The sequence below is a fragment of the Carassius gibelio genome, chromosome B20, assembly GCF_023724105.1.
Source record: "Carassius gibelio isolate Cgi1373 ecotype wild population from Czech Republic chromosome B20, carGib1.2-hapl.c, whole genome shotgun sequence".
In the NCBI taxonomy this organism is placed as follows: domain Eukaryota; kingdom Metazoa; phylum Chordata; class Actinopteri; order Cypriniformes; family Cyprinidae; genus Carassius; species Carassius gibelio.
Window position 1 is genome coordinate 23,771,764 of NC_068415.1, and position 24,602 is coordinate 23,796,365.

The following is a 24,602-nucleotide window of genomic DNA, read 5'->3' on the forward strand; positions in this document are numbered from 1 at the left end:
CAGTCACTAAAGGTATAGTTGATGCAGAAATGAAAGAGCAGTCATTGTTTGACCTTAACCTATCCCACAACCGTGACATTCCAAGCCTGCGTGGCTTTCTTCTGAGGAACACGAAAAAAGAGATTTGTCTGAGTGGCCCTCTGTTGAGCAGCAGCTCTGCATCACGAAGGCCCTTCTCTACACAGGTGTAGAGATTTCCTGATAAAATGATGCAAGCCGTAGCAGTTTCTAACACATGGCTAACCTTCTTGAAATTCAACACAATGGTCAACGAATCTGCCAATAAACCTGTTCAGGTGGCTCCTCACTTACTCCCGAAGCACCCAGACGTGTTAAACCCTCGGAATTCGACTGACCACAAACAGCCTGTTTTTTTACAATAGGGTAGATTGTACGTGGCAATTCCACATCTCAGCTTTCTGAAGAGATATCAAGCTAAAACTTGCTTTCCCATGCTAGTCTGGACACGTGCTACCCCTGTGGTGAGTTTCAAGTAAGATTGGAGAAACTCAACAATTTGACCAACAAAAATCACCAAGAGACATTTTCGAGTTTCTCCTGTGCTCTTGAAACTTTGGGTTTGTTAGTTTGAGACTAGCACAGGAAGGCAGATTTCAGCTTGATATCACACTGCAAGTGTTTAATTCCGAGGTAAGTTAAGGGTAGCGTTTCAGGAAACTCTGCATATACTGCCAGGCCGAATGAACTCTGTCCTCTTGTGTGTGGGACTTACGCAGATTGTCCCGCAGATAACTGGAGAATTGCTTGGTTTGCTGCTAAAAATAGAAGGTATTTGCAGACTGAAGAGCGCAACGGAATCTGTAATTTGATTCGCGCTCCACGATGCTTGCGATGAAAAGATCTGACACCTCTTTGGCTGCAGGCTTCAATAGTGTAGAGGTTATCACGGTCAAAATTGTTCAGGTGGGTTTCTGTTGAGGAGGAACTCAACGCTTCCAAGGCTTTGCGGCCAAGAGGCATGAATACAGTCACTAAAGGTAAAGTTGATGCAGAAATGAAAGAGCAGATATTGTTTGACCTAAACCTAACCCACAACTGTGACATTCCAAGCCTGCGTGGCTTTCTTCTGAGAAACACCAAAGAAGAGATTTTAGGGAACTCTGCGTAGACTGCCACGCCGAATGAAATCTGTCCTCTTGTGTAAGGGTCTTTTTCCGCCTAGGCCATCAAGTAAGGGCAGGGCCTCAAGGGGCGCCTAAAAGGGGGTACGTGGCAGGCCGTCCTTAGACCCCTGCGCGCCGGCCCTCTCTGTCCCAATAATCACCTGTGTCACCACAAACAGCCCATCTGTCCCTCTCACCGCCTATGTGACCACTAACTGCCCTTCTGTCCACTGGTAATACAAAGACTGTGACCACAAGCAGTCTGTGTGTCCCCTTGACGAACTTTAAAACACATCCATCTGGAGTGTTATTTCCTGATAAAATGATGCAAGCCGTAGCAGTTTCTAACACATGGCTAACCTTCTTGAAATTCAACACAATGGTCAACGAATCTGCCAATAAACCTGTTCAGGTGGCTCCTCACTTACTCCCGAAGCACCCAGACGTGTTAAACCCTCGGAATTCGACTGACCACAAACAGCCTGTTTTTTTACAATAGGGTAGATTGTACGTGGCAAGTCCACATCTCAGCTTTCTGAAGAGATATCAAGCTAAAACTTGCTTTCCCATGCTAGTCTGGACACGTGCTACCCCTGTGGTGAGTTTCAAGAAGAATGGAGAAACTCTACAATTTGACCAACAAAAATCACCAAGAGACATTTTCGAGTTTCTCCTGTGCTCTTGAAACTTTGGGTTTGTTAGTTTGAGACTAGCACAGGAAGGCAGGTTTCAGCTTGATATCACGCTGCAAGTGTTTAATTCCGAGGTAAGTTAAGGGTAGCGTTTCAGGAAACTCAGCATATACTGCCAGGCCGAATGAACTCTGTCCTCTTGTGTGTGGGACTTACGCAGATTGTCTATTTGCTTTCGGGCACATCACAGTATAAATATTTTCCCAAAAAGCACTATCGTTAGCCTGTGGAGTTTCTGTAGTGTAGTGGTCATCACATTCGCCTAACACGCGAAAGGTCCTCGGTTCGAAACCGAGCAGAAACAGCTGTCCTCTTTTGAAGAAATGTATAAACACCTTTGAGCCGACAGTTGGCTTCAGAAGGTTTAACGTTTATGCGCATATTGCCGAGCCTGCACAGAACGATTTCAGACTTCTTTAGGTAGTGGGTTTCCGTAGTGTAGTGGTTATCACGTTCGCCTCACACGCGAAAGGTCCCCAGTTCGAAACTGGGCGGGAACACTGCATCTCTTTTCACAATTGTTTAGGTGGGTTTCTGTTGAGGAGGAACTCAACGCTTCCAAGGCTTTGCGGCCAAGAGGCATGAGTACAGTCACTAAAGGTATAGTTGATGCAGAAATGAAAGAGCAGTCATTGTTTCACCTTAACCTATCCCACAACCGTGACATTCCAAGCCTGCGTGGCTTTCTTCTGAGGAACACGAAAAAAGAGATTTGTCTGAGTGGCCCTCTGTTGAGCAGCAGCTCTGCATCACGAAGGCCCTTCTCTACACAGGTGTAGAGATTTCCTGATAAAATGATGCAAGCCGTAGCAGTTTCTAACACATGGCTAACCTTCTTGAAATTCAACACAATGGTCAACGAATCTGCCAATAAACCTGTTCAGGTGGCTCCTCACTTACTCCCGAAGCACCCAGACGTGTTAAACCCTCGGAATTCGACTGACCACAAACAGCCTGTTTTTTTACAATAGGGTAGATTGTACGTGGCAAGTCCACATCTCAGCTTTCTGAAGAGATATCAAGCTAAAACTTGCTTTCCCATGCTAGTCTGGACACGTGCTACCCCTGTGGTGAGTTTCAAGAAGAATGGAGAAACTCTACAATTTGACCAACAAAAATCACCAAGAGACATTTTCGAGTTTCTCCTGTGCTCTTGAAACTTTGGGTTTGTTAGTTTGAGACTAGCACAGGAAGGCAGGTTTCAGCTTGATATCACGCTGCAAGTGTTTAATTCCGAGGCAAGTTAAGGGTAGCGTTTCAGGAAACTCAGCATATACTGCCAGGCCGAATGAACTCTGTCCTCTTGTGTGTGGGACTTACGCAGATTGTCTATTTGCTTTCGGGCACATCACAGTATAAATATTTTCCCAAAAAGCACTATCGTTAGCCTGTGGAGTTTCTGTAGTGTAGTGGTCATCACATTCGCCTAACACGCGAAAGGTCCTCAGTTCGAAACCGAGCAGAAACAGCTGTCCTCTTTTGAAGAAATGTATAAACACCTTTGAGCCGACAGTTGGCTTCAGAAGGTTTAACGTTTATGCGCATATTGCCGAGCCTGCACAGAACGATTTCAGACTTCTTTAGGTAGTGGGTTTCCGTAGTGTAGTGGTTATCACGTTCGCCTCACACGCGAAAGGTCCCCAGTTCGAAACTGGGCGGGAACACTGCATCTCTTTTCACAATTGTTTAGGTGGGTTTCTGTTGAGGAGGAACTCAACGCTTCCAAGGCTTTGCGGCCAAGAGGCATGAGTACAGTCACTAAAGGTATAGTTGATGCAGAAATGAAAGAGCAGTCATTGTTTGACCTTAACCTATCCCACAACCGTGACATTCCAAGCCTGCGTGGCTTTCTTCTGAGGAACACGAAAAAAGAGATTTGTCTGAGTGGCCCTCTGTTGAGCAGCAGCTCTGCATCACGAAGGCCCTTCTCTACACAGGTGTAGAGATTTCCTGATAAAATGATGCAAGCCGTAGCAGTTTCTAACACATGGCTAACCTTCTTGAAATTCAACACAATGGTCAACGAATCTGCCAATAAACCTGTTCAGGTGGCTCCTCACTTACTCCCGAAGCACCCAGACGTGTTAAACCCTCGGAATTCGACTGACCACAAACAGCCTGTTTTTTTACAATAGGGTAGATTGTACGTGGCAAGTCCACATCTCAGCTTTCTGAAGAGATATCAAGCTAAAACTTGCTTTCCCATGCTAGTCTGGACACGTGCTACCCCTGTGGTGAGTTTCAAGAAGAATGGAGAAACTCTACAATTTGACCAACAAAAATCACCAAGAGACATTTTCGAGTTTCTCCTGTGCTCTTGAAACTTTGGGTTTGTTAGTTTGAGACTAGCACAGGAAGGCAGGTTTCAGCTTGATATCACGCTGCAAGTGTTTAATTCCGAGGTAAGTTAAGGGTAGCGTTTCAGGAAACTCAGCATATACTGCCAGGCCGAATGAACTCTGTCCTCTTGTGTGTGGGACTTACGCAGATTGTCTATTTGCTTTCGGGCACATCACAGTATAAATATTTTCCCAAAAAGCACTATCGTTAGCCTGTGGAGTTTCTGTAGTGTAGTGGTCATCACATTCGCCTAACACGCGAAAGGTCCTCGGTTCGAAACCGAGCAGAAACAGCTGTCCTCTTTTGAAGAAATGTATAAACACCTTTGAGCCGACAGTTGGCTTCAGAAGGTTTAACGTTTATGCGCATATTGCCGAGCCTGCACAGAACGATTTCAGACTTCTTTAGGTAGTGGGTTTCCGTAGTGTAGTGGTTATCACGTTCGCCTCACACGCGAAAGGTCCCCAGTTCGAAACTGGGCGGGAACACTGCATCTCTTTTCACAATTGTTTAGGTGGGTTTCTGTTGAGGAGGAACTCAACGCTTCCAAGGCTTTGCGGCCAAGAGGCATGAGTACAGTCACTAAAGGTATAGTTGATGCAGAAATGAAAGAGCAGTCATTGTTTGACCTTAACCTATCCCACAACCGTGACATTCCAAGCCTGCGTGGCTTTCTTCTGAGGAACACGAAAAAAGAGATTTGTCTGAGTGGCCCTCTGTTGAGCAGCAGCTCTGCATCACGAAGGCCCTTCTCTACACAGGTGTAGAGATTTCCTGATAAAATGATGCAAGCCGTAGCAGTTTCTAACACATGGCTAACCTTCTTGAAATTCAACACAATGGTCAACGAATCTGCCAATAAACCTGTTCAGGTGGCTCCTCACTTACTCCCGAAGCACCCAGACGTGTTAAACCCTCGGAATTCGACTGACCACAAACAGCCTGTTTTTTTACAATAGGGTAGATTGTACGTGGCAAGTCCACATCTCAGCTTTCTGAAGAGATATCAAGCTAAAACTTGCTTTCCCATGCTAGTCTGGACACGTGCTACCCCTGTGGTGAGTTTCAAGAAGAATGGAGAAACTCTACAATTTGACCAACAAAAATCACCAAGAGACATTTTCGAGTTTCTCCTGTGCTCTTGAAACTTTGGGTTTGTTAGTTTGAGACTAGCACAGGAAGGCAGGTTTCAGCTTGATATCACGCTGCAAGTGTTTAATTCCGAGGTAAGTTAAGGGTAGCATTTCAGGAAACTCAGCATATACTGCCAGGCCGAATGAACTCTGTCCTCTTGTGTGTGGGACTTACGCAGATTGTCTATTTGCTTTCGGGCACATCACAGTATAAATATTTTCCCAAAAAGCACTATCGTTAGCCTGTGGAGTTTCTGTAGTGTAGTGGTCATCACATTCGCCTAACACGCGAAAGGTCCTCGGTTCAAAACCGAGCAGAAACAGCTGTCCTCTTTTGAAGAAATGTATAAACACCTTTGAGCCGACAGTTGGCTTCAGAAGGTTTAACGTTTATGCGCATATTGCCGAGCCTGCACAGAACGATTTCAGACTTCTTTAGGTAGTGGGTTTCCGTAGTGTAGTGGTTATCACGTTCGCCTCACACGCGAAAGGTCCCCAGTTCGAAACTGGGCGGGAACACTGCATCTCTTTTCACAATTGTTTAGGTGGGTTTCTGTTGAGGAGGAACTCAACGCTTCCAAGGCTTTGCGGCCAAGAGGCATGAGTACAGTCACTAAAGGTATAGTTGATGCAGAAATGAAAGAGCAGTCATTGTTTGACCTTAACCTATCCCACAACCGTGACATTCCAAGCCTGCGTGGCTTTCTTCTGAGGAACACGAAAAAAGAGATTTGTCTGAGTGGCCCTCTGTTGAGCAGCAGCTCTGCATCACGAAGGCCCTTCTCTACACAGGTGTAGAGATTTCCTGATAAAATGATGCAAGCCGTAGCAGTTTCTAACACATGGCTAACCTTCTTGAAATTCAACACAATGGTCAACGAATCTGCCAATAAACCTGTTCAGGTGGCTCCTCACTTACTCCCGAAGCACCCAGACGTGTTAAACCCTCGGAATTCGACTGACCACAAACAGCCTGTTTTTTTACAATAGGGTAGATTGTACGTGGCAAGTCCACATCTCAGCTTTCTGAAGAGATATCAAGCTAAAACTTGCTTTCCCATGCTAGTCTGGACACGTGCTACCCCTGTGGTGAGTTTCAAGAAGATTGGAGAAACTCTACAATTTGACCAACAAAAATCACCAAGAGACATTTTCGAGTTTCTCCTGTGCTCTTGAAACTTTGGGTTTGTTAGTTTGAGACTAGCACAGGAAGGCAGATTTCAGCTTGATATCACACTGCAAGTGTTTAATTCCGAGGTAAGTTAAGGGTAGCGTTTCAGGAAACTCTGCATATACTGCCAGGCCGAATGAACTCTGTCCTCTTGTGTGTGGGACTTACGCAGATTGTCCCGCAGATAACTGGAGAATTGCTTGGTTTGCTGCTAAAAATAGAAGGTATTTGCAGACTGAAGAGCGCAACGGAATCTGTAATTTGATTCGCGCTCCACGATGCTTGCGATGAAAAGATCTGACACCTCTTTGGCTGCAGGCTTCAATAGTGTAGAGGTTATCACGGTCAAAATCGTTCAGGTGGGTTTCTGTTGAGGAGGAACTCAACGCTTCCAAGGCTTTGCGGCCAAGAGGCATGAATACAGTCACTAAAGGTAAAATTGATGCAGAAATGAAAGAGCAGATATTGTTTGACCTAAACCTAACCCACAACTGTGACATTCCAAGCCTGCGTGGCTTTCTTCTGAGAAACACCAAAGAAGAGATTTTAGGGAACTCTGCGTAGACTGCCACGCCGAATGAAATCTGTCCTCTTGTGTAAGGGTCTTTTTCCGCCTAGGCCATCAAGTAAGGGCAGGGCCTCAAGGGGCGCCTAAAAGGGGGTACGTGGCAGGCCGTCCTTAGACCCATGCGCGCCGGCCCTCTCTGTCCCAATAATCACCTGTGTCACCACAAACAGCCCATCTGTCCCTCTCACCGCCTATGTGACCACTAACTGCCCTTCTGTCCACTGGTAATACAAAGATTGTGACCACAAGCAGTCTGTGTGTCCCCTTGACGAACTTTAAAACACATCCATCTGGAGTGTTATTTCCTGATAAAATGATGCAAGCCGTAGCAGTTTCTAACACATGGCTAACCTTCTTGAAATTCAACACAATGGTCAACGAATCTGCCAATAAACCTGTTCAGGTGGCTCCTCACTTACTCCCGAAGCACCCAGACGTGTTAAACCCTCGGAATTCGACTGACCACAAACAGCCTGTTTTTTTACAATAGGGTAGATTGTACGTGGCAAGTCCACATCTCAGCTTTCTGAAGAGATATCAAGCTAAAACTTGCTTTCCCATGCTAGTCTGGACACGTGCTACCCCTGTGGTGAGTTTCAAGTAAGATTGGAGAAACTCAACAATTTGACCAACAAAAATCACCAAGAGACATTTTCGAGTTTCTCCTGTGCTCTTGAAACTTTGGGTTTGTTAGTTTGAGACTAGCACAGGAAGGCAGATTTCAGCTTGATATCACACTGCAAGTGTTTAATTCCGAGGTAAGTTAAGGGTAGCGTTTCAGGAAACTCTGCATATACTGCCAGGCCGAATGAACTCTGTCCTCTTGTGTGTGGGACTTACGCAGATTGTCCCGCAGATAACTGGAGAATTGCTTGGTTTGCTGCTAAAAATAGAAGGTATTTGCAGACTGAAGAGCGCAACGGAATCTGTAATTTGATTCGCGCTCCACGATGCTTGCGATGAAAAGATCTGACACCTCTTTGGCTGCAGGCTTCAATAGTGTAGAGGTTATCACGGTCAAAATCGTTCAGGTGGGTTTCTGTTGAGGAGGAACTCAACGCTTCCAAGGCTTTGCGGCCAAGAGGCATGAATACAGTCACTAAAGGTAAAGTTGATGCAGAAATGAAAGAGCAGATATTGTTTGACCTAAACCTAACCCACAACTGTGACATTCCAAGCCTGCGTGGCTTTCTTCTGAGAAACACCAAAGAAGAGATTTTAGGGAACTCTGCGTAGACTGCCACGCCGAATGAAATCTGTCCTCTTGTGTAAGGGTCTTTTTCCGCCTAGGCCATCAAGTAAGGGCAGGGCCTCAAGGGGCGCCTAAAAGGGGGTACGTGGCAGGCCGTCCTTAGACCCCTGCGCGCCGGCCCTCTCTGTCCCAATAATCACCTGTGTCACCACAAACAGCCCATCTGTCCCTCTCACCGCCTATGTGACCACTAACTGCCCTTCTGTCCACTGGTAATACAAAGACCGTGACCACAAGCAGTCTGTGTGTCCCCTTGACGAACTTTAAAACACATCCATCTGGAGTGTTATTTCCTGATAAAATGATGCAAGCCGTAGCAGTTTCTAACACATGGCTAACCTTCTTGAAATTCAACACAATGGTCAACGAATCTGCCAATAAACCTGTTCAGGTGGCTCCTCACTTACTCCCGAAGCACCCAGACGTGTTAAACCCTCGGAATTCGACTGACCACAAACAGCCTGTTTTTTTACAATAGGGTAGATTGTACGTGGCAAGTCCACATCTCAGCTTTCTGAAGAGATATCAAGCTAAAACTTGCTTTCCCATGCTAGTCTGGACACGTGCTACCCCTGTGGTGAGTTTCAAGAAGAATGGAGAAACTCTACAATTTGACCAACAAAAATCACCAAGAGACATTTTCGAGTTTCTCCTGTGCTCTTGAAACTTTGGGTTTGTTAGTTTGAGACTAGCACAGGAAGGCAGGTTTCAGCTTGATATCACGCTGCAAGTGTTTAATTCCGAGGTAAGTTAAGGGTAGCGTTTCAGGAAACTCAGCATATACTGCCAGGCCGAATGAACTCTGTCCTCTTGTGTGTGGGACTTACGCAGATTGTCTATTTGCTTTCGGGCACATCACAGTATAAATATTTTCCAAAAAAGCACTATCGTTAGCCTGTGGAGTTTCTGTAGTGTAGTGGTCATCACATTCGCCTAACACGCGAAAGGTCCTCGGTTCAAAACCGAGCAGAAACAGCTGTCCTCTTTTGAAGAAATGTATAAACACCTTTGAGCCGACAGTTGGCTTCAGAAGGTTTAACGTTTATGCGCATATTGCCGAGCCTGCACAGAACGATTTCAGACTTCTTTAGGTAGTAGGTTTCCGTAGTGTAGTGGTTATCACGTTCGCCTCACACGCGAAAGGTCCCCAGTTCGAAACTGGGCGGGAACACTGCATCTCTTTTCACAATTGTTTAGGTGGGTTTCTGTTGAGGAGGAACTCAACGCTTCCAAGGCTTTGCGGCCAAGAGGCATGAGTACAGTCACTAAAGGTATAGTTGATGCAGAAATGAAAGAGCAGTCATTGTTTGACCTTAACCTATCCCACAACCGTGACATTCCAAGCCTGCGTGGCTTTCTTCTGAGGAACACGAAAAAAGAGATTTGTCTGAGTGGCCCTCTGTTGAGCAGCAGCTCTGCATCACGAAGGCCCTTCTCTACACAGGTGTAGAGATTTCCTGATAAAATGATGCAAGCCGTAGCAGTTTCTAACACATGGCTAACCTTCTTGAAATTCAACACAATGGTCAACGAATCTGTCAATAAACCTGTTCAGGTGGCTCCTCACTTACTCCCGAAGCACCCAGACGTGTTAAACCCTCGGAATTCGACTGACCACAAACAGCCTGTTTTTTTACAATAGGGTAGATTGTACGTGGCAAGTCCACATCTCAGCTTTCTGAAGAGATATCAAGCTAAAACTTGCTTTCCCATGCTAGTCTGGACACGTGCTACCCCTGTGGTGAGTTTCAAGAAGATTGGAGAAACTCTACAATTTGACCAACAAAAATCACCAAGAGACATTTTCGAGTTTCTCCTGTGCTCTTGAAACTTTGGGTTTGTTAGTTTGAGACTAGCACAGGAAGGCAGGTTTCAGCTTGATATCACGCTGCAAGTGTTTAATTCCGAGGTAAGTTAAGGGTAGCGTTTCAGGAAACTCAGCATATACTGCCAGGCCGAATGAACTCTGTCCTCTTGTGTGTGGGACTTACGCAGATTGTCTATTTGCTTTCGGGCACATCACAGTATAAATATTTTCCCAAAAAGCACTATCGTTAGCCTGTGGAGTTTCTGTAGTGTAGTGGTCATCACATTCGCCTAACACGCGAAAGGTCCTCGGTTCGAAACCGAGCAGAAACAGCTGTCCTCTTTTGAAGAAATGTATAAACACCTTTGAGCCGACAGTTGGCTTCAGAAGGTTTAACGTTTATGCGCATATTGCCGAGCCTGCACAGAACGATTTCAGACTTCTTTAGTTAGTGGGTTTCCATAGTGTAGTGGTTATCACGTTCGCCTCACATGCGAAAGGTCCCCAGTTCGAAACTGGGCGGGAACACTGCATCTCTTTTCACAATTGTTTAGGTGGGTTTCTGTTGAGGAGGAACTCAACGCTTCCAAGGCTTTGCGGCCAAGAGGCATGAGTACAGTCACTAAAGGTATAGTTGATGCAGAAATGAAAGAGCAGTCATTGTTTGACCTTAACCTATCCCACAACCGTGAAATTCCAAGCCTGCTTGGCTTTCTTCTGAGGAACACGAAAAAAGAGATTTGTCTGAGTGGCCCTCTGTTGAGCAGCAGCTCTGCATCACGAAGGCCCTTCTCTACACAGGTGTAGAGATTTCCTGATAAAATGATGCAAGCCGTAGCAGTTTCTAACACATGGCTAACCTTCTTGAAATTCAACACAATGGTCAACGAATCTGCCAATAAACCTGTTCAGGTGGCTCCTCACTTACTCCCGAAGCACCCAGACGTGTTAAACCCTCAGAATTCGACTGACCACAAACAGCCTGTTTTTTTACAATAGGGTAGATTGTACGTGGCAAGTCCACATCTCAGCTTTCTGAAGAGATATCAAGCTAAAACTTGCTTTCCCATGCTAGTCTGGACACGTGCTACCCCTGTGGTGAGTTTCAAGAAGATTGGAGAAACTCTACAATTTGACCAACAAAAATCACCAAGAGACATTTTCGAGTTTCTCCTGTGCTCTTGAAACTTTGGGTTTGTTAGTTTGAGACTAGCACAGGAAGGCAGGTTTCAGCTTGATATCACGCTGCAAGTGTTTAATTCCGAGGTAAGTTAAGGGTAGCGTTTCAGGAAACTCAGCATATACTGCCAGGCCGAATGAACTCTGTCCTCTTGTGTGTGGGACTTACGCAGATTGTCTATTTGCTTTCGGGCACATCACAGTATAAATATTTTCCCAAAAAGCACTATCGTTAGCCTGTGGAGTTTCTGTAGTGTAGTGGTCATCACATTCGCCTAACACGCGAAAGGTCCTCGGTTCAAAACCGAGCAGAAACAGCTGTCCTCTTTTGAAGAAATGTATAAACACCTTTGAGCCGACAGTTGGCTTCAGAAGGTTTAACGTTTATGCGCATATTGCCGAGCCTGCACAGAACGATTTCAGACTTCTTTAGTTAGTGGGTTTCCATAGTGTAGTGGTTATCACATTCGCCTCACATGCGAAAGGTCCCCAGTTCGAAACTGGGCGGGAACACTGCATCTCTTTTCACAATTGTTTAGGTGGGTTTCTGTTGAGGAGGAACTCAACGCTTCCAAGGCTTTGCGGCCAAGAGGCATGAGTACAGTCACTAAAGGTATAGTTGATGCAGAAATGAAAGAGCAGTCATTGTTTGACCTTAACCTATCCCACAACCGTGACATTCCAAGCCTGCGTGGCTTTCTTCTGAGGAACACGAAAAAAGAGATTTGTCTGAGTGGCCCTCTGTTGAGCAGCAGCTCTGCATCACGAAGGCCCTTCTCTACACAGGTGTAGAGATTTCCTGATAAAATGATGCAAGCCGTAGCAGTTTCTAACACATGGCTAACCTTCTTGAAATTCAACACAATGGTCAACTAATCTGCCAATAAACCTGTTCAGGTGGCTCCTCACTTACTCCCGAAGCACCCAGACGTGTTAAACCCTCGGAATTCGACTGACCACAAACAGCCTGTTTTTTTACAATAGGGTAGATTGTACGTGGCAAGTCCACATCTCAGCTTTCTGAAGAGATATCAAGCTAAAACTTGCTTTCCCATGCTAGTCTGGACACGTGCTACCCCTGTGGTGAGTTTCAAGTAAGATTGGAGAAACTCAACAATTTGACCAACAAAAATCACCAAGAGACATTTTCGAGTTTCTCCTGTGCTCTTGAAACTTTGGGTTTGTTAGTTTGAGACTAGCACAGGAAGGCAGATTTCAGCTTGATATCACACTGCAAGTGTTTAATTCCGAGGTAAGTTAAGGGTAGCGTTTCAGGAAACTCTTCATATACTGCCAGGCCGAATGAACTCTGTCCTCTTGTGTGTGGGACTTACGCAGATTGTCCCGCAGATAACTGGAGAATTGCTTGGTTTGCTGCTAAAAATAGAAGGTATTTGCAGACTGAAGAGCGCAACGGAATCTGTAATTTGATTCGCGCTCCACGATGCTTGCGACGAAAAGATCTGACACCTCTTTGGCTGCAGGCTTCAATAGTGTAGAGGTTATCACGGTCAAAATCGTTCAGGTGGGTTTCTGTTGAGGAGGAACTCAATGCTTCCAAGGCTTTGCGGCCAAGAGGCATGAATACAGTCACTAAAGGTAAAGTTGATGCAGAAATGAAAGAGCAGATATTGTTTGACCTAAACCTAACCCACAACTGTGACATTCCAAGCCTGCGTGGCTTTCTTCTGAGAAACACCAAAGAAGAGATTTTAGGGAACTCTGCGTAGACTGCCACGCCGAATGAAATCTGTCCTCTTGTGTAAGGGTCTTTTTCCGCCTAGGCCATCAAGTAAGGGCAGGGCCTCAAGGGGCGCCTAAAAGGGGGTACGTGGCAGGCCGTCCTTAGACCCATGCGCGCCGGCCCTCTCTGTCCCAATAATCACCTGTGTCACCACAAACAGCCCATCTGTCCCTCTCACCGCCTATGTGACCACTAACTGCCCTTCTGTCCACTGGTAATACAAAGATTGTGACCACAAGCAGTCTGTGTGTCCCCTTGACGAACTTTAAAACACATCCATCTGGAGTGTTATTTCCTGATAAAATGATGCAAGCCGTAGCAGTTTCTAACACATGGCTAACCTTCTTGAAATTCAACACAATGGTCAACGAATCTGCCAATAAACCTGTTCAGGTGGCTCCTCACTTACTCCCGAAGCACCCAGACGTGTTAAACCCTCGGAATTCGACTGACCACAAACAGCCTGTTTTTTTACAATAGGGTAGATTGTACGTGGCAAGTCCACATCTCAGCTTTCTGAAGAGATATCAAGCTAAAACTTGCTTTCCCATGCTAGTCTGGACACGTGCTACCCCTGTGGTGAGTTTCAAGTAAGATTGGAGAAACTCAACAATTTGACCAACAAAAATCACCAAGAGACATTTTCGAGTTTCTCCTGTGCTCTTGAAACTTTGGGTTTGTTAGTTTGAGACTAGCACAGGAAGGCAGATTTCAGCTTGATATCACACTGCAAGTGTTTAATTCCGAGGTAAGTTAAGGGTAGCGTTTCAGGAAACTCTGCATATACTGCCAGGCCGAATGAACTCTGTCCTCTTGTGTGTGGGACTTACGCAGATTGTCCCGCAGATAACTGGAGAATTGCTTGGTTTGCTGCTAAAAATAGAAGGTATTTGCAGACTGAAGAGCGCAACGGAATCTGTAATTTGATTCGCGCTCCACGATGCTTGCGATGAAAAGATCTGACACCTCTTTGGCTGCAGGCTTCAATAGTGTAGAGGTTATCACGGTCAAAATCGTTCAGGTGGGTTTCTGTTGAGGAGGAACTCAACGCTTCCAAGGCTTTGCGGCCAAGAGGCATGAATACAGTCACTAAAGGTAAAGTTGATGCAGAAATGAAAGAGCAGATATTGTTTGACCTAAACCTAACCCACAACTGTGACATTCCAAGCCTGCGTGGCTTTCTTCTGAGAAACACCAAAGAAGAGATTTTAGGGAACTCTGCGTAGACTGCCACGCCGAATGAAATCTGTCCTCTTGTGTAAGGGTCTTTTTCCGCCTAGGCCATCAAGTAAGGGCAGGGCCTCAAGGGGCGCCTAAAAGGGGGTACGTGGCAGGCCGTCCTTAGACCCCTGCGCGCCGGCCCTCTCTGTCCCAATAATCACCTGTGTCACCACAAACAGCCCATCTGTCCCTCTCACCGCCTATGTGACCACTAACTGCCCTTCTGTCCACTGGTAATACAAAGACTGTGACCACAAGCAGTCTGTGTGTCCCCTTGACGAACTTTAAAACACATCCATCTGGAGTGTTATTTCCTGATAAAATGATGCAAGCCGTAGCAGTTTCTAACACATGGCTAACCTTCTTGAAATTCAACACAATGGTCAACGAATCTGCCAATAAACCTGTTCAGGTGGCTCCTCACTTACTCCCGAAGCACCCAGACGTGTTAAACCCTCGGAATTCGACTGACCACAAACAGCCTGTTTTTTTACAATAGGGTAGATTGTACGTGGCAAGTCCACATCTCAGCTTTCTGAAGAGATATCAAGCTAAAACTTGCTTTCCCATGCTAGTCTGGACACGTGCTACCCCTGTGGTGAGTTTCAAGAAGAATGGAGAAACTCTACAATTTGACCAACAAAAATCACCAAGAGACATTTTCGAGTTTCTCCTGTGCTCTTGAAACTTTGGGTTTGTTAGTTTGAGACTAGCACAGGAAGGCAGGTTTCAGCTTGATATCACGCTGCAAGTGTTTAATTCCGAGGTAAGTTAAGGGTAGCGTTTCAGGAAACTCAGCATATACTGCCAGGCCGAATGAACTCTGTCCTCTTGTGTGTGGGACTTACGCAGATTGTCTATTTGCTTTCGGGCACATCACAGTATAAATATTTTCCAAAAAAGCACTATCGTTAGCCTGTGGAGTTTCTGTAGTGTAGTGGTCATCACATTCGCCTAACATGCGAAAGGTCCTCGGTTCAAAACCGAGCAGAAACAGCTGTCCTCTTTTGAAGAAATGTATAAACACCTTTGAGCCGACAGTTGGCTTCAGAAGGTTTAACGTTTATGCGCATATTGCCGAGCCTGCACAGAACGATTTCAGACTTCTTTAGGTAGTAGGTTTCCGTAGTGTAGTGGTTATCACGTTCGCCTCACACGCGAAAGGTCCCCAGTTCGAAACTGGGCGGGAACACTGCATCTCTTTTCACAATTGTTTAGGTGGGTTTCTGTTGAGGAGGAACTCAACGCTTCCAAGGCTTTGCGGCCAAGAGGCATGAGTACAGTCACTAAAGGTATAGTTGATGCAGAAATGAAAGAGCAGTCATTGTTTGACCTTAACCTATCCCACAACCGTGACATTCCAAGCCTGCGTGGCTTTCTTCTGAGGAACACGAAAAAAGAGATTTGTCTGAGTGGCCCTCTGTTGAGCAGCAGCTCTGCATCACGAAGGCCCTTCTCTACACAGGTGTAGAGATTTCCTGATAAAATGATGCAAGCCGTAGCAGTTTCTAACACATGGCTAACCTTCTTGAAATTCAACACAATGGTCAACGAATCTGTCAATAAACCTGTTCAGGTGGCTCCTCACTTACTCCCGAAGCACCCAGACGTGTTAAACCCTCGGAATTCGACTGACCACAAACAGCCTGTTTTTTTACAATAGGGTAGATTGTACGTGGCAAGTCCACATCTCAGCTTTCTGAAGAGATATCAAGCTAAAACTTGCTTTCCCATGCTAGTCTGGACACGTGCTACCCCTGTGGTGAGTTTCAAGAAGAATGGAGAAACTCTACAAAAATCACCAAGAGACATTTTCGAGTTTCTCCTGTGCTCTTGAAACTTTGGGTTTGTTAGTTTGAGACTAGCACAGGAAGGCAGGTTTCAGCTTGATATCACGCTGCAAGTGTTTAATTCCGAGGTAAGTTAAGGGTAGCGTTTCAGGAAACTCAGCATATACTGCCAGGCCGAATGAACTCTGTCCTCTTGTGTGTGGGACTTACGCAGATTGTCTATTTGCTTTCGGGCACATCACAGTATAAATATTTTCCCAAAAAGCACTATCGTTACCCTGTGGAGTTTCTGTAGTGTAGTGGTCATCACATTCGCCTAACACGCGAAAGGTCCTCGGTTCAAAACCGAGCAGAAACAGCTGTCCTCTTTTGAAGAAATGTATAAACACCTTTGAACCGACAGTTGGCTTCAGAAGGTTTAACGTTTATGCGCATATTGCCGAGCCTGCACAGAACGATTTCAGACTTCTTTAGTTAGTGGGTTTCCGTAGTGTAGTGGTTATCACGTTAGCCTCACACGCGAAAGGTCCCCATTTCGAAACTGGGCGGGAACACTGCATCTCTTTTCACAATTGTTTAGGTGGGTTTCTGTTGAGGAGGAACTCAACGCTTCCAAGGCTTTGCGGCCAAGAGGCATGAGTACAGTCACTAAAGGTATAGTTGATGCAGAAATGAAAGAGCAGTCATTGTTTGACCTTAACCTATCCCACAACCGTGAAATTCCAAGCCTGCTTGGCTTTCTTCTGAGGAACACGAAAAAAGAGATTTGTCTGAGTGGCCCTCTGTTGAGCAGCAGCTCTGCATCACGAAGGCCCTTCTCTACACAGGTGTAGAGATTTCCTGATAAAATGATGCAAGCCGTAGCAGTTTCTAACACATGGCTAACCTTCTTGAAATTCAACACAATGGTCAACGAATCTGCCAATAAACCTGTTCAGGTGGCTCCTCACTTACTCCCGAAGCACCCAGACGTGTTAAACCCTCGGAATTCGACTGACCACAAACAGCCTGTTTTTTTTACAATAGGGTAGATTGTATGTGGCAAGTCCACATCTCAGCTTTCTGAAGAGATATCAAGCTAAAACTTGCTTTCCCATGCTAGTCTGGACACGTGCTACCCCTGTGGTGAGTTTCAAGAAGAATGGAGAAACTCTACAAAAATCACCAAGAGACATTTTCGAGTTTCTCCTGTGCTCTTGAAACTTTGGGTTTGTTAGTTTGAGACTAGCACAGGAAGGCAGGTTTCAGCTTGATATCACGCTGCAAGTGTTTAATTCCGAGGTAAGTTAAGGGTAGCGTTTCAGGAAACTCAGCATATACTGCCAGGCCGAATGAACTCTGTCCTCTTGTGTGTGGGACTTACGCAGATTGTCTATTTGCTTTCGGGCACATCACAGTATAAATATTTTCCCAAAAAGCACTATCGTTAGCCTGTGGAGTTACTGTAGTGTAGTGGTCATCACATTCGCCTAACACGCGAAAGGTCCTCGGTGCAGAAACAACTGTCCTCTTTTGAAGAAATGTATAAACACCTTTGAGCCGACAGTTGGCTTCAGAAGGTTTAACGTTTATGCGCATATTGCCGAGCCTGCACAGAACGATTTCAGACTTCTTTAGTTGGTGGGTTTCCATAGTGTAGTGGTTATCACGTTCGCCTCACACGCGAAAGGTCCCCAGTTCGAAACTGGGCGGGAACACTGCATCTCTTTTCACAATTGTTTAGGTGGGTTTCTGTTGAGGAGGAACTCAACGCTTCCAAGGCTTTGCGGCCAAGAGGCATGAGTACAGTCACTAAAGGTATAGTTGATGCAGAAATGAAAGAGCAGTCATTGTTTGACCTTAACCTATCCCACAAACGTGAAATTCCAAGCCTGCTTGGCTTTCTTCTGAGGAACACGAAAAAAGAGATTTGTCTGAGTGGCCCTCTGTTGAGCAGCAGCTCTGCATCACGAAGGCCCTTCTCTACACAGGTGTAGAGATTTCCTGATAAAATGATGCAAGCCGTAGCAGTTTCTAACACATGGCTAACCTTCTTGAAATTCAACACAATGGTCAACGAATCTGCCAATAAACCTGTTCAGGTGGCTCCTCACTTACTCCCGAAGCACCCAGACGTGTTAAATCCTCGGAATTCGACTGACCACAAACAGCCTGTTTTTTTACAATAGGGTAGATTGTACGTGGCAAGTCCACATCTCAGCTTTCTGAAGAGATATCAAGCTAAAACTTGCTTTCCCATGCTAGTCTGGACACGTGCTACCCCTGTGGTGAGTTTCAAGAAGAATGGAGAAACTCTACAATTTGACCAACAAAAATCACCAAGAGACATTTTCGAGTTTCTCCTGTGCTCTTGAAACTTTGGGTTTGTTAGTTTGAGACTAGCACAGGAAGGCAGGTTTCAGCTTGATATCACGCTGCAAGTGTTTAATTCCGAGGTAAGTTAAGGGTAGCGTTTCAGGAAACTCAGCATATACTGCCAGGCCGAATGAACTCTGTCCTCTTGTGTGTGGGACTTACGCAGATTGTCTATTTGCTTTCGGGCACTTCACAGTATAAATATTTTCCCAAAAAGCACTATCGTTAGCCTGTGGAGTTTCTGTAGTGTAGTGGTCATCACATTCGCCTAACACGCGAAAGGTCCTCGGTTCAAAACCGAGCAGAAACAGCTGTCCTCTTTTGAAGAAATGTATAAACACCTTTGAGCCGACAGTTGGCTTCAGAAGGTTTAACGTTTATGCGCATATTGCCGAGCCTGCACAGAACGATTTCAGACTTCTTTAGGTAGTGGGTTTCCGTAGTGTAGTGGTTATCACGTTCGCCTCACACGCGAAAGGTCCCCAGTTCGAAACTGGGCGGGAACACTGCATCTCTTTTCACAATTGTTTAGGTGGGTTTCTGTTGAGGAGGAACTCAACGCTTCCAAGGCTTTGCGGCCAAGAGGCATGAGTACAGTCACTAAAGGTATAGTTGATGCAGAAATGAAAGAGCAGTCATTGTTTGACCTTAACCTATCCCACAACCGTGACATTCCAAGCCTGCTTGGCTTTCTTCTGAGGAACACGAAAAAAGAGATTTGTCTGAGTGGCCCTCTGTTGAGCAGCAGCTCTGCATCAAGAAAGGCCCTTCTCTACACAGGTGTAGAGATTTCCTGATAAAATGATGCAAGCCGTAGCAGTTTCTAACACATGGCTAACCTTCTTGAAATTCAACACAATGGTCAACGAATCTGCCAATAAACCTGTTCAGGTGGCTCCTCACTTACTCCCGAAGCACCCAGACGTGTTAAACCCTCGGAATTCGACTGACCACAAACAGCCTGTTTTTTTACAATAGGGTAGATTGTACGTGGCAAGTCCACATCTCAGCTTTCTGAAGAGATATCAAGCTAAAACTTGCTTTCCCATGCTAGTCTGGACACGTGCTACCCCTGTGGTGAGTTTCAAGTAAGATTGGAGAAACTCAACAATTTGACCAACAAAAATCACCAAGAGACATTTTCGAGTTTCTCCTGTGCTCTTGAAACTTTGGGTTTGTTAGTTTGAGACTAGCACAGGAAGGCAGATTTCAGCTTGATATCACACTGCAAGTGTTTAATTCCGAGGTAAGTTAAGGGTAGCGTTTCAGGAAACTCTGCATATACTGCCAGGCCGAATGAACTCTGTCCTCTTGTGTGTGGGACTTACGCAGATTGTCCCGCAGATAACTGGAGAATTGCTTGGTTTGCTGCTAAAAATAGAAGGTATTTGCAGACTGAAGAGCGCAACGGAATCTGTAATTTGATTCGCGCTCCACGATGCTTGCGATGAAAAGATCTGACACCTCTTTGGCTGCAGGCTTCAATAGTGTAGAGGTTATCACGGTCAAAATTGTTCAGGTGGGTTTCTGTTGAGGAGGAACTCAACGCTTCCAAGGCTTTGCGGCCAAGAGGCATGAATACAGTCACTAAAGGTAAAGTTGATGCAGAAATGAAAGAGCAGATATTGTTTGACCTAAACCTAACCCACAACTGTGACATTCCAAGCCTGCGTGGCTTTCTTCTGAGAAACACCAAAGAAGAGATTTTAGGGAACTCTGCGTAGACTGCCACGCCGAATGAAATCTGTCCTCTTGTGTAAGGGTCTTTTTCCGCCTAGGCCATCAAGTAAGGGCAGGGCCTCAAGGGGCGCCTAAAAGGGGGTACGTGGCAGGCCGTCCTTAGACCCCTGCGCGCCGGCCCTCTCTGTCCCAATAATCACCTGTGTCACCACAAACAGCCCATCTGTCCCTCTCACCGCCTATGTGACCACTAACTGCCCTTCTGTCCACTGGTAATACAAAGACTGTGACCACAAGCAGTCTGTGTGTCCCCTTGACGAACTTTAAAACACATCCATCTGGAGTGTTATTTCCTGATAAAATGATGCAAGCCGTAGCAGTTTCTAACACATGGCTAACCTTCTTGAAATTCAACACAATGGTCAACGAATCTGCCAATAAACCTGTTCAGGTGGCTCCTCACTTACTCCCGAAGCACCCAGACGTGTTAAACCCTCGGAATTCGACTGACCACAAACAGCCTGTTTTTTTACAATAGGGTAGATTGTACGTGGCAAGTCCACATCTCAGCTTTCTGAAGAGATATCAAGCTAAAACTTGCTTTCCCATGCTAGTCTGGACACGTGCTACCCCTGTGGTGAGTTTCAAGAAGAATGGAGAAACTCTACAATTTGACCAACAAAAATCACCAAGAGACATTTTCGAGTTTCTCCTGTGCTCTTGAAACTTTGGGTTTGTTAGTTTGAGACTAGCACAGGAAGGCAGGTTTCAGCTTGATATCACGCTGCAAGTGTTTAATTCCGAGGTAAGTTAAGGGTAGCGTTTCAGGAAACTCAGCATATACTGCCAGGCCGAATGAACTCTGTCCTCTTGTGTGTGGGACTTACGCAGATTGTCTATTTGCTTTCGGGCACATCACAGTATAAATATTTTCCCAAAAAGCACTATCGTTAGCCTGTGGAGTTTCTGTAGTGTAGTGGTCATCACATTCGCCTAACACGCGAAAGGTCCTCGGTTCGAAACCGAGCAGAAACAGCTGTCCTCTTTTGAAGAAATGTATAAACACCTTTGAGCCGACAGTTGGCTTCAGAAGGTTTAACGTTTATGCGCATATTGCCGAGCCTGCACAGAACGATTTCAGACTTCTTTAGGTAGTGGGTTTCCGTAGTGTAGTGGTTATCACGTTCGCCTCACACGCGAAAGGTCCCCAGTTCGAAACTGGGCGGGAACACTGCATCTCTTTTCACAATTGTTTAGGTGGGTTTCTGTTGAGGAGGAACTCAACGCTTCCAAGGCTTTGCGGCCAAGAGGCATGAGTACAGTCACTAAAGGTATAGTTGATGCAGAAATGAAAGAGCAGTCATTGTTTCACCTTAACCTATCCCACAACCGTGACATTCCAAGCCTGCGTGGCTTTCTTCTGAGGAACACGAAAAAAGAGATTTGTCTGAGTGGCCCTCTGTTGAGCAGCAGCTCTGCATCACGAAGGCCCTTCTCTACACAGGTGTAGAGATTTCCTGATAAAATGATGCAAGCCGTAGCAGTTTCTAACACATGGCTAACCTTCTTGAAATTCAACACAATGGTCAACGAATCTGCCAATAAACCTGTTCAGGTGGCTCCTCACTTACTCCCGAAGCACCCAGACGTGTTAAACCCTCGGAATTCGACTGACCACAAACAGCCTGTTTTTTTACAATAGGGTAGATTGTACGTGGCAAGTCCACATCTCAGCTTTCTGAAGAGATATCAAGCTAAAACTTGCTTTCCCATGCTAGTCTGGACACGTGCTACCCCTGTGGTGAGTTTCAAGAAGAATGGAGAAACTCTACAATTTGACCAACAAAAATCACCAAGAGACATTTTCGAGTTTCTCCTGTGCTCTTGAAACTTTGGGTTTGTTAGTTTGAGACTAGCACAGGAAGGCAGGTTTCAGCTTGATATCACGCTGCAAGTGTTTAATTCCGAGGCAAGTTAAGGGTAGCGTTTCAGGAAACTCAGCATATACTGCCAGGCCGAATGAACTCTGTCCTCTTGTGTGTGGGACTTACGCAGATTGTCTATTTGCTTTCGGGCACATCACAGTATAAATATTTTCCCAAAAAGCACTATCGTTAGCCTGTGGAGTTTCTGTAGTGTAGTGGTCATCACATTCGCCTAACACGCGAAAGGTCCTCAGTTCGAAACCGAGCAGAAACAGCTGTCCTCTTTTGAAGAAATGTATAAACACCTTTGAGCCGACAGTTGGCTTCAGAAGGTTTAACGTTTATGCGCATATTGCCGAGCCTGCACAGAACGATTTCAGACTTCTTTAGGTAGTGGGTTTCCGTAGTGTAGTGGTTATCACGTTCGCCTCACACGCGAAAGGTCCCCAGTTCGAAACTGGGCGGGAACACTGCATCTCTTTTCACAATTGTTTAGGTGGGTTTCTGTTGAGGAGGAACTCAACGCTTCCAAGGCTTTGCGGCCAAGAGGCATGAGTACAGTCACTAAAGGTATAGTTGATGCAGAAATGAAAGAGCAGTCATTGTTTGACCTTAACCTATCCCACAACCGTGACATTCCAAGCCTGCGTGGCTTTCTTCTGAGGAACACGAAAAAAGAGATTTGTCTGAGTGGCCCTCTGTTGAGCAGCAGCTCTGCATCACGAAGGCCCTTCTCTACACAGGTGTAGAGATTTCCTGATAAAATGATGCAAGCCGTAGCAGTTTCTAACACATGGCTAACCTTCTTGAAATTCAACACAATGGTCAACGAATCTGCCAATAAACCTGTTCAGGTGGCTCCTCACTTACTCCCGAAGCACCCAGACGTGTTAAACCCTCGGAATTCGACTGACCACAAACAGCCTGTTTTTTTACAATAGGGTAGATTGTACGTGGCAAGTCCACATCTCAGCTTTCTGAAGAGATATCAAGCTAAAACTTGCTTTCCCATGCTAGTCTGGACACGTGCTACCCCTGTGGTGAGTTTCAAGAAGAATGGAGAAACTCTACAATTTGACCAACAAAAATCACCAAGAGACATTTTCGAGTTTCTCCTGTGCTCTTGAAACTTTGGGTTTGTTAGTTTGAGACTAGCACAGGAAGGCAGGTTTCAGCTTGATATCACGCTGCAAGTGTTTAATTCCGAGGTAAGTTAAGGGTAGCGTTTCAGGAAACTCAGCATATACTGCCAGGCCGAATGAACTCTGTCCTCTTGTGTGTGGGACTTACGCAGATTGTCTATTTGCTTTCGGGCACATCACAGTATAAATATTTTCCCAAAAAGCACTATCGTTAGCCTGTGGAGTTTCTGTAGTGTAGTGGTCATCACATTCGCCTAACACGCGAAAGGTCCTCGGTTCGAAACCGAGCAGAAACAGCTGTCCTCTTTTGAAGAAATGTATAAACACCTTTGAGCCGACAGTTGGCTTCAGAAGGTTTAACGTTTATGCGCATATTGCCGAGCCTGCACAGAACGATTTCAGACTTCTTTAGGTAGTGGGTTTCCGTAGTGTAGTGGTTATCACGTTCGCCTCACACGCGAAAGGTCCCCAGTTCGAAACTGGGCGGGAACACTGCATCTCTTTTCACAATTGTTTAGGTGGGTTTCTGTTGAGGAGGAACTCAACGCTTCCAAGGCTTTGCGGCCAAGAGGCATGAGTACAGTCACTAAAGGTATAGTTGATGCAGAAATGAAAGAGCAGTCATTGTTTGACCTTAACCTATCCCACAACCGTGACATTCCAAGCCTGCGTGGCTTTCTTCTGAGGAACACGAAAAAAGAGATTTGTCTGAGTGGCCCTCTGTTGAGCAGCAGCTCTGCATCACGAAGGCCCTTCTCTACACAGGTGTAGAGATTTCCTGATAAAATGATGCAAGCCGTAGCAGTTTCTAACACATGGCTAACCTTCTTGAAATTCAACACAATGGTCAACGAATCTGCCAATAAACCTGTTCAGGTGGCTCCTCACTTACTCCCGAAGCACCCAGACGTGTTAAACCCTCGGAATTCGACTGACCACAAACAGCCTGTTTTTTTACAATAGGGTAGATTGTACGTGGCAATTCCACATCTCAGCTTTCTGAAGAGATATCAAGCTAAAACTTGCTTTCCCATGCTAGTCTGGACACGTGCTACCCCTGTGGTGAGTTTCAAGTAAGATTGGAGAAACTCAACAATTTGACCAACAAAAATCACCAAGAGACATTTTCGAGTTTCTCCTGTGCTCTTGAAACTTTGGGTTTGTTAGTTTGAGACTAGCACAGGAAGGCAGATTTCAGCTTGATATCACACTGCAAGTGTTTAATTCCGAGGTAAGTTAAGGGTAGCGTTTCAGGAAACTCTGCATATACTGCCAGGCCGAATGAACTCTGTCCTCTTGTGTGTGGGACTTACGCAGATTGTCCCGCAGATAACTGGAGAATTGCTTGGTTTGCTGCTAAAAATAGAAGGTATTTGCAGACTGAAGAGCGCAACGGAATCTGTAATTTGATTCGCGCTCCACGATGCTTGCGATGAAAAGATCTGACACCTCTTTGGCTGCAGGCTTCAATAGTGTAGA

At 45.5% G+C, this 24,602-nt stretch overlaps 27 non-coding genes across 27 annotated transcripts; all 27 read left to right on the forward strand.

Moving 5' to 3' along the window:
- The first annotated feature begins 2,047 nt into the window (after positions 1 to 2,047).
- trnav-aac (transfer RNA valine (anticodon AAC)) lies at positions 2,048 to 2,120 on the forward strand. Its single transcript has one exon. It is a non-coding gene; the product is annotated as a tRNA-Val (tRNA).
- A 123-nt stretch (positions 2,121 to 2,243) lies between these two features.
- trnav-cac (transfer RNA valine (anticodon CAC)) lies at positions 2,244 to 2,316 on the forward strand. The gene has a single exon. It is a non-coding gene; the product is annotated as a tRNA-Val (tRNA).
- Positions 2,317 to 3,211: 895 nt separating this feature from the next.
- On the forward strand, positions 3,212 to 3,284 carry trnav-aac (transfer RNA valine (anticodon AAC)). The gene has a single exon. It is a non-coding gene; the product is annotated as a tRNA-Val (tRNA).
- Positions 3,285 to 3,407: 123 nt separating this feature from the next.
- trnav-cac (transfer RNA valine (anticodon CAC)) lies at positions 3,408 to 3,480 on the forward strand. Its single transcript has one exon. It is a non-coding gene; the product is annotated as a tRNA-Val (tRNA).
- An 895-nt stretch (positions 3,481 to 4,375) lies between these two features.
- Positions 4,376 to 4,448, forward strand: trnav-aac (transfer RNA valine (anticodon AAC)). Its single transcript has one exon. It is a non-coding gene; the product is annotated as a tRNA-Val (tRNA).
- Positions 4,449 to 4,571: 123 nt separating this feature from the next.
- trnav-cac (transfer RNA valine (anticodon CAC)) lies at positions 4,572 to 4,644 on the forward strand. The gene has a single exon. It is a non-coding gene; the product is annotated as a tRNA-Val (tRNA).
- An 895-nt stretch (positions 4,645 to 5,539) lies between these two features.
- trnav-aac (transfer RNA valine (anticodon AAC)) lies at positions 5,540 to 5,612 on the forward strand. The gene has a single exon. It is a non-coding gene; the product is annotated as a tRNA-Val (tRNA).
- A 123-nt stretch (positions 5,613 to 5,735) lies between these two features.
- On the forward strand, positions 5,736 to 5,808 carry trnav-cac (transfer RNA valine (anticodon CAC)). The gene has a single exon. It is a non-coding gene; the product is annotated as a tRNA-Val (tRNA).
- Positions 5,809 to 9,182: 3,374 nt separating this feature from the next.
- trnav-aac (transfer RNA valine (anticodon AAC)) lies at positions 9,183 to 9,255 on the forward strand. The gene has a single exon. It is a non-coding gene; the product is annotated as a tRNA-Val (tRNA).
- A 123-nt stretch (positions 9,256 to 9,378) lies between these two features.
- On the forward strand, positions 9,379 to 9,451 carry trnav-cac (transfer RNA valine (anticodon CAC)). Its single transcript has one exon. It is a non-coding gene; the product is annotated as a tRNA-Val (tRNA).
- Positions 9,452 to 10,346: 895 nt separating this feature from the next.
- Positions 10,347 to 10,419, forward strand: trnav-aac (transfer RNA valine (anticodon AAC)). Its single transcript has one exon. It is a non-coding gene; the product is annotated as a tRNA-Val (tRNA).
- Positions 10,420 to 10,542: 123 nt separating this feature from the next.
- Positions 10,543 to 10,615, forward strand: trnav-cac (transfer RNA valine (anticodon CAC)). Its single transcript has one exon. It is a non-coding gene; the product is annotated as a tRNA-Val (tRNA).
- An 895-nt stretch (positions 10,616 to 11,510) lies between these two features.
- trnav-aac (transfer RNA valine (anticodon AAC)) lies at positions 11,511 to 11,583 on the forward strand. The gene has a single exon. It is a non-coding gene; the product is annotated as a tRNA-Val (tRNA).
- A 123-nt stretch (positions 11,584 to 11,706) lies between these two features.
- On the forward strand, positions 11,707 to 11,779 carry trnav-cac (transfer RNA valine (anticodon CAC)). The gene has a single exon. It is a non-coding gene; the product is annotated as a tRNA-Val (tRNA).
- A 3,375-nt stretch (positions 11,780 to 15,154) lies between these two features.
- On the forward strand, positions 15,155 to 15,227 carry trnav-aac (transfer RNA valine (anticodon AAC)). Its single transcript has one exon. It is a non-coding gene; the product is annotated as a tRNA-Val (tRNA).
- A 123-nt stretch (positions 15,228 to 15,350) lies between these two features.
- trnav-cac (transfer RNA valine (anticodon CAC)) lies at positions 15,351 to 15,423 on the forward strand. The gene has a single exon. It is a non-coding gene; the product is annotated as a tRNA-Val (tRNA).
- Positions 15,424 to 16,306: 883 nt separating this feature from the next.
- On the forward strand, positions 16,307 to 16,379 carry trnav-aac (transfer RNA valine (anticodon AAC)). The gene has a single exon. It is a non-coding gene; the product is annotated as a tRNA-Val (tRNA).
- Positions 16,380 to 16,502: 123 nt separating this feature from the next.
- trnav-cac (transfer RNA valine (anticodon CAC)) lies at positions 16,503 to 16,575 on the forward strand. Its single transcript has one exon. It is a non-coding gene; the product is annotated as a tRNA-Val (tRNA).
- A 1,070-nt stretch (positions 16,576 to 17,645) lies between these two features.
- Positions 17,646 to 17,718, forward strand: trnav-cac (transfer RNA valine (anticodon CAC)). Its single transcript has one exon. It is a non-coding gene; the product is annotated as a tRNA-Val (tRNA).
- An 895-nt stretch (positions 17,719 to 18,613) lies between these two features.
- On the forward strand, positions 18,614 to 18,686 carry trnav-aac (transfer RNA valine (anticodon AAC)). Its single transcript has one exon. It is a non-coding gene; the product is annotated as a tRNA-Val (tRNA).
- Positions 18,687 to 18,809: 123 nt separating this feature from the next.
- trnav-cac (transfer RNA valine (anticodon CAC)) lies at positions 18,810 to 18,882 on the forward strand. Its single transcript has one exon. It is a non-coding gene; the product is annotated as a tRNA-Val (tRNA).
- Positions 18,883 to 21,018: 2,136 nt separating this feature from the next.
- trnav-aac (transfer RNA valine (anticodon AAC)) lies at positions 21,019 to 21,091 on the forward strand. The gene has a single exon. It is a non-coding gene; the product is annotated as a tRNA-Val (tRNA).
- Positions 21,092 to 21,214: 123 nt separating this feature from the next.
- On the forward strand, positions 21,215 to 21,287 carry trnav-cac (transfer RNA valine (anticodon CAC)). The gene has a single exon. It is a non-coding gene; the product is annotated as a tRNA-Val (tRNA).
- Positions 21,288 to 22,182: 895 nt separating this feature from the next.
- Positions 22,183 to 22,255, forward strand: trnav-aac (transfer RNA valine (anticodon AAC)). The gene has a single exon. It is a non-coding gene; the product is annotated as a tRNA-Val (tRNA).
- Positions 22,256 to 22,378: 123 nt separating this feature from the next.
- On the forward strand, positions 22,379 to 22,451 carry trnav-cac (transfer RNA valine (anticodon CAC)). Its single transcript has one exon. It is a non-coding gene; the product is annotated as a tRNA-Val (tRNA).
- Positions 22,452 to 23,346: 895 nt separating this feature from the next.
- On the forward strand, positions 23,347 to 23,419 carry trnav-aac (transfer RNA valine (anticodon AAC)). Its single transcript has one exon. It is a non-coding gene; the product is annotated as a tRNA-Val (tRNA).
- A 123-nt stretch (positions 23,420 to 23,542) lies between these two features.
- Positions 23,543 to 23,615, forward strand: trnav-cac (transfer RNA valine (anticodon CAC)). Its single transcript has one exon. It is a non-coding gene; the product is annotated as a tRNA-Val (tRNA).
- The last annotated feature ends 987 nt before the right edge of the window (positions 23,616 to 24,602 follow it).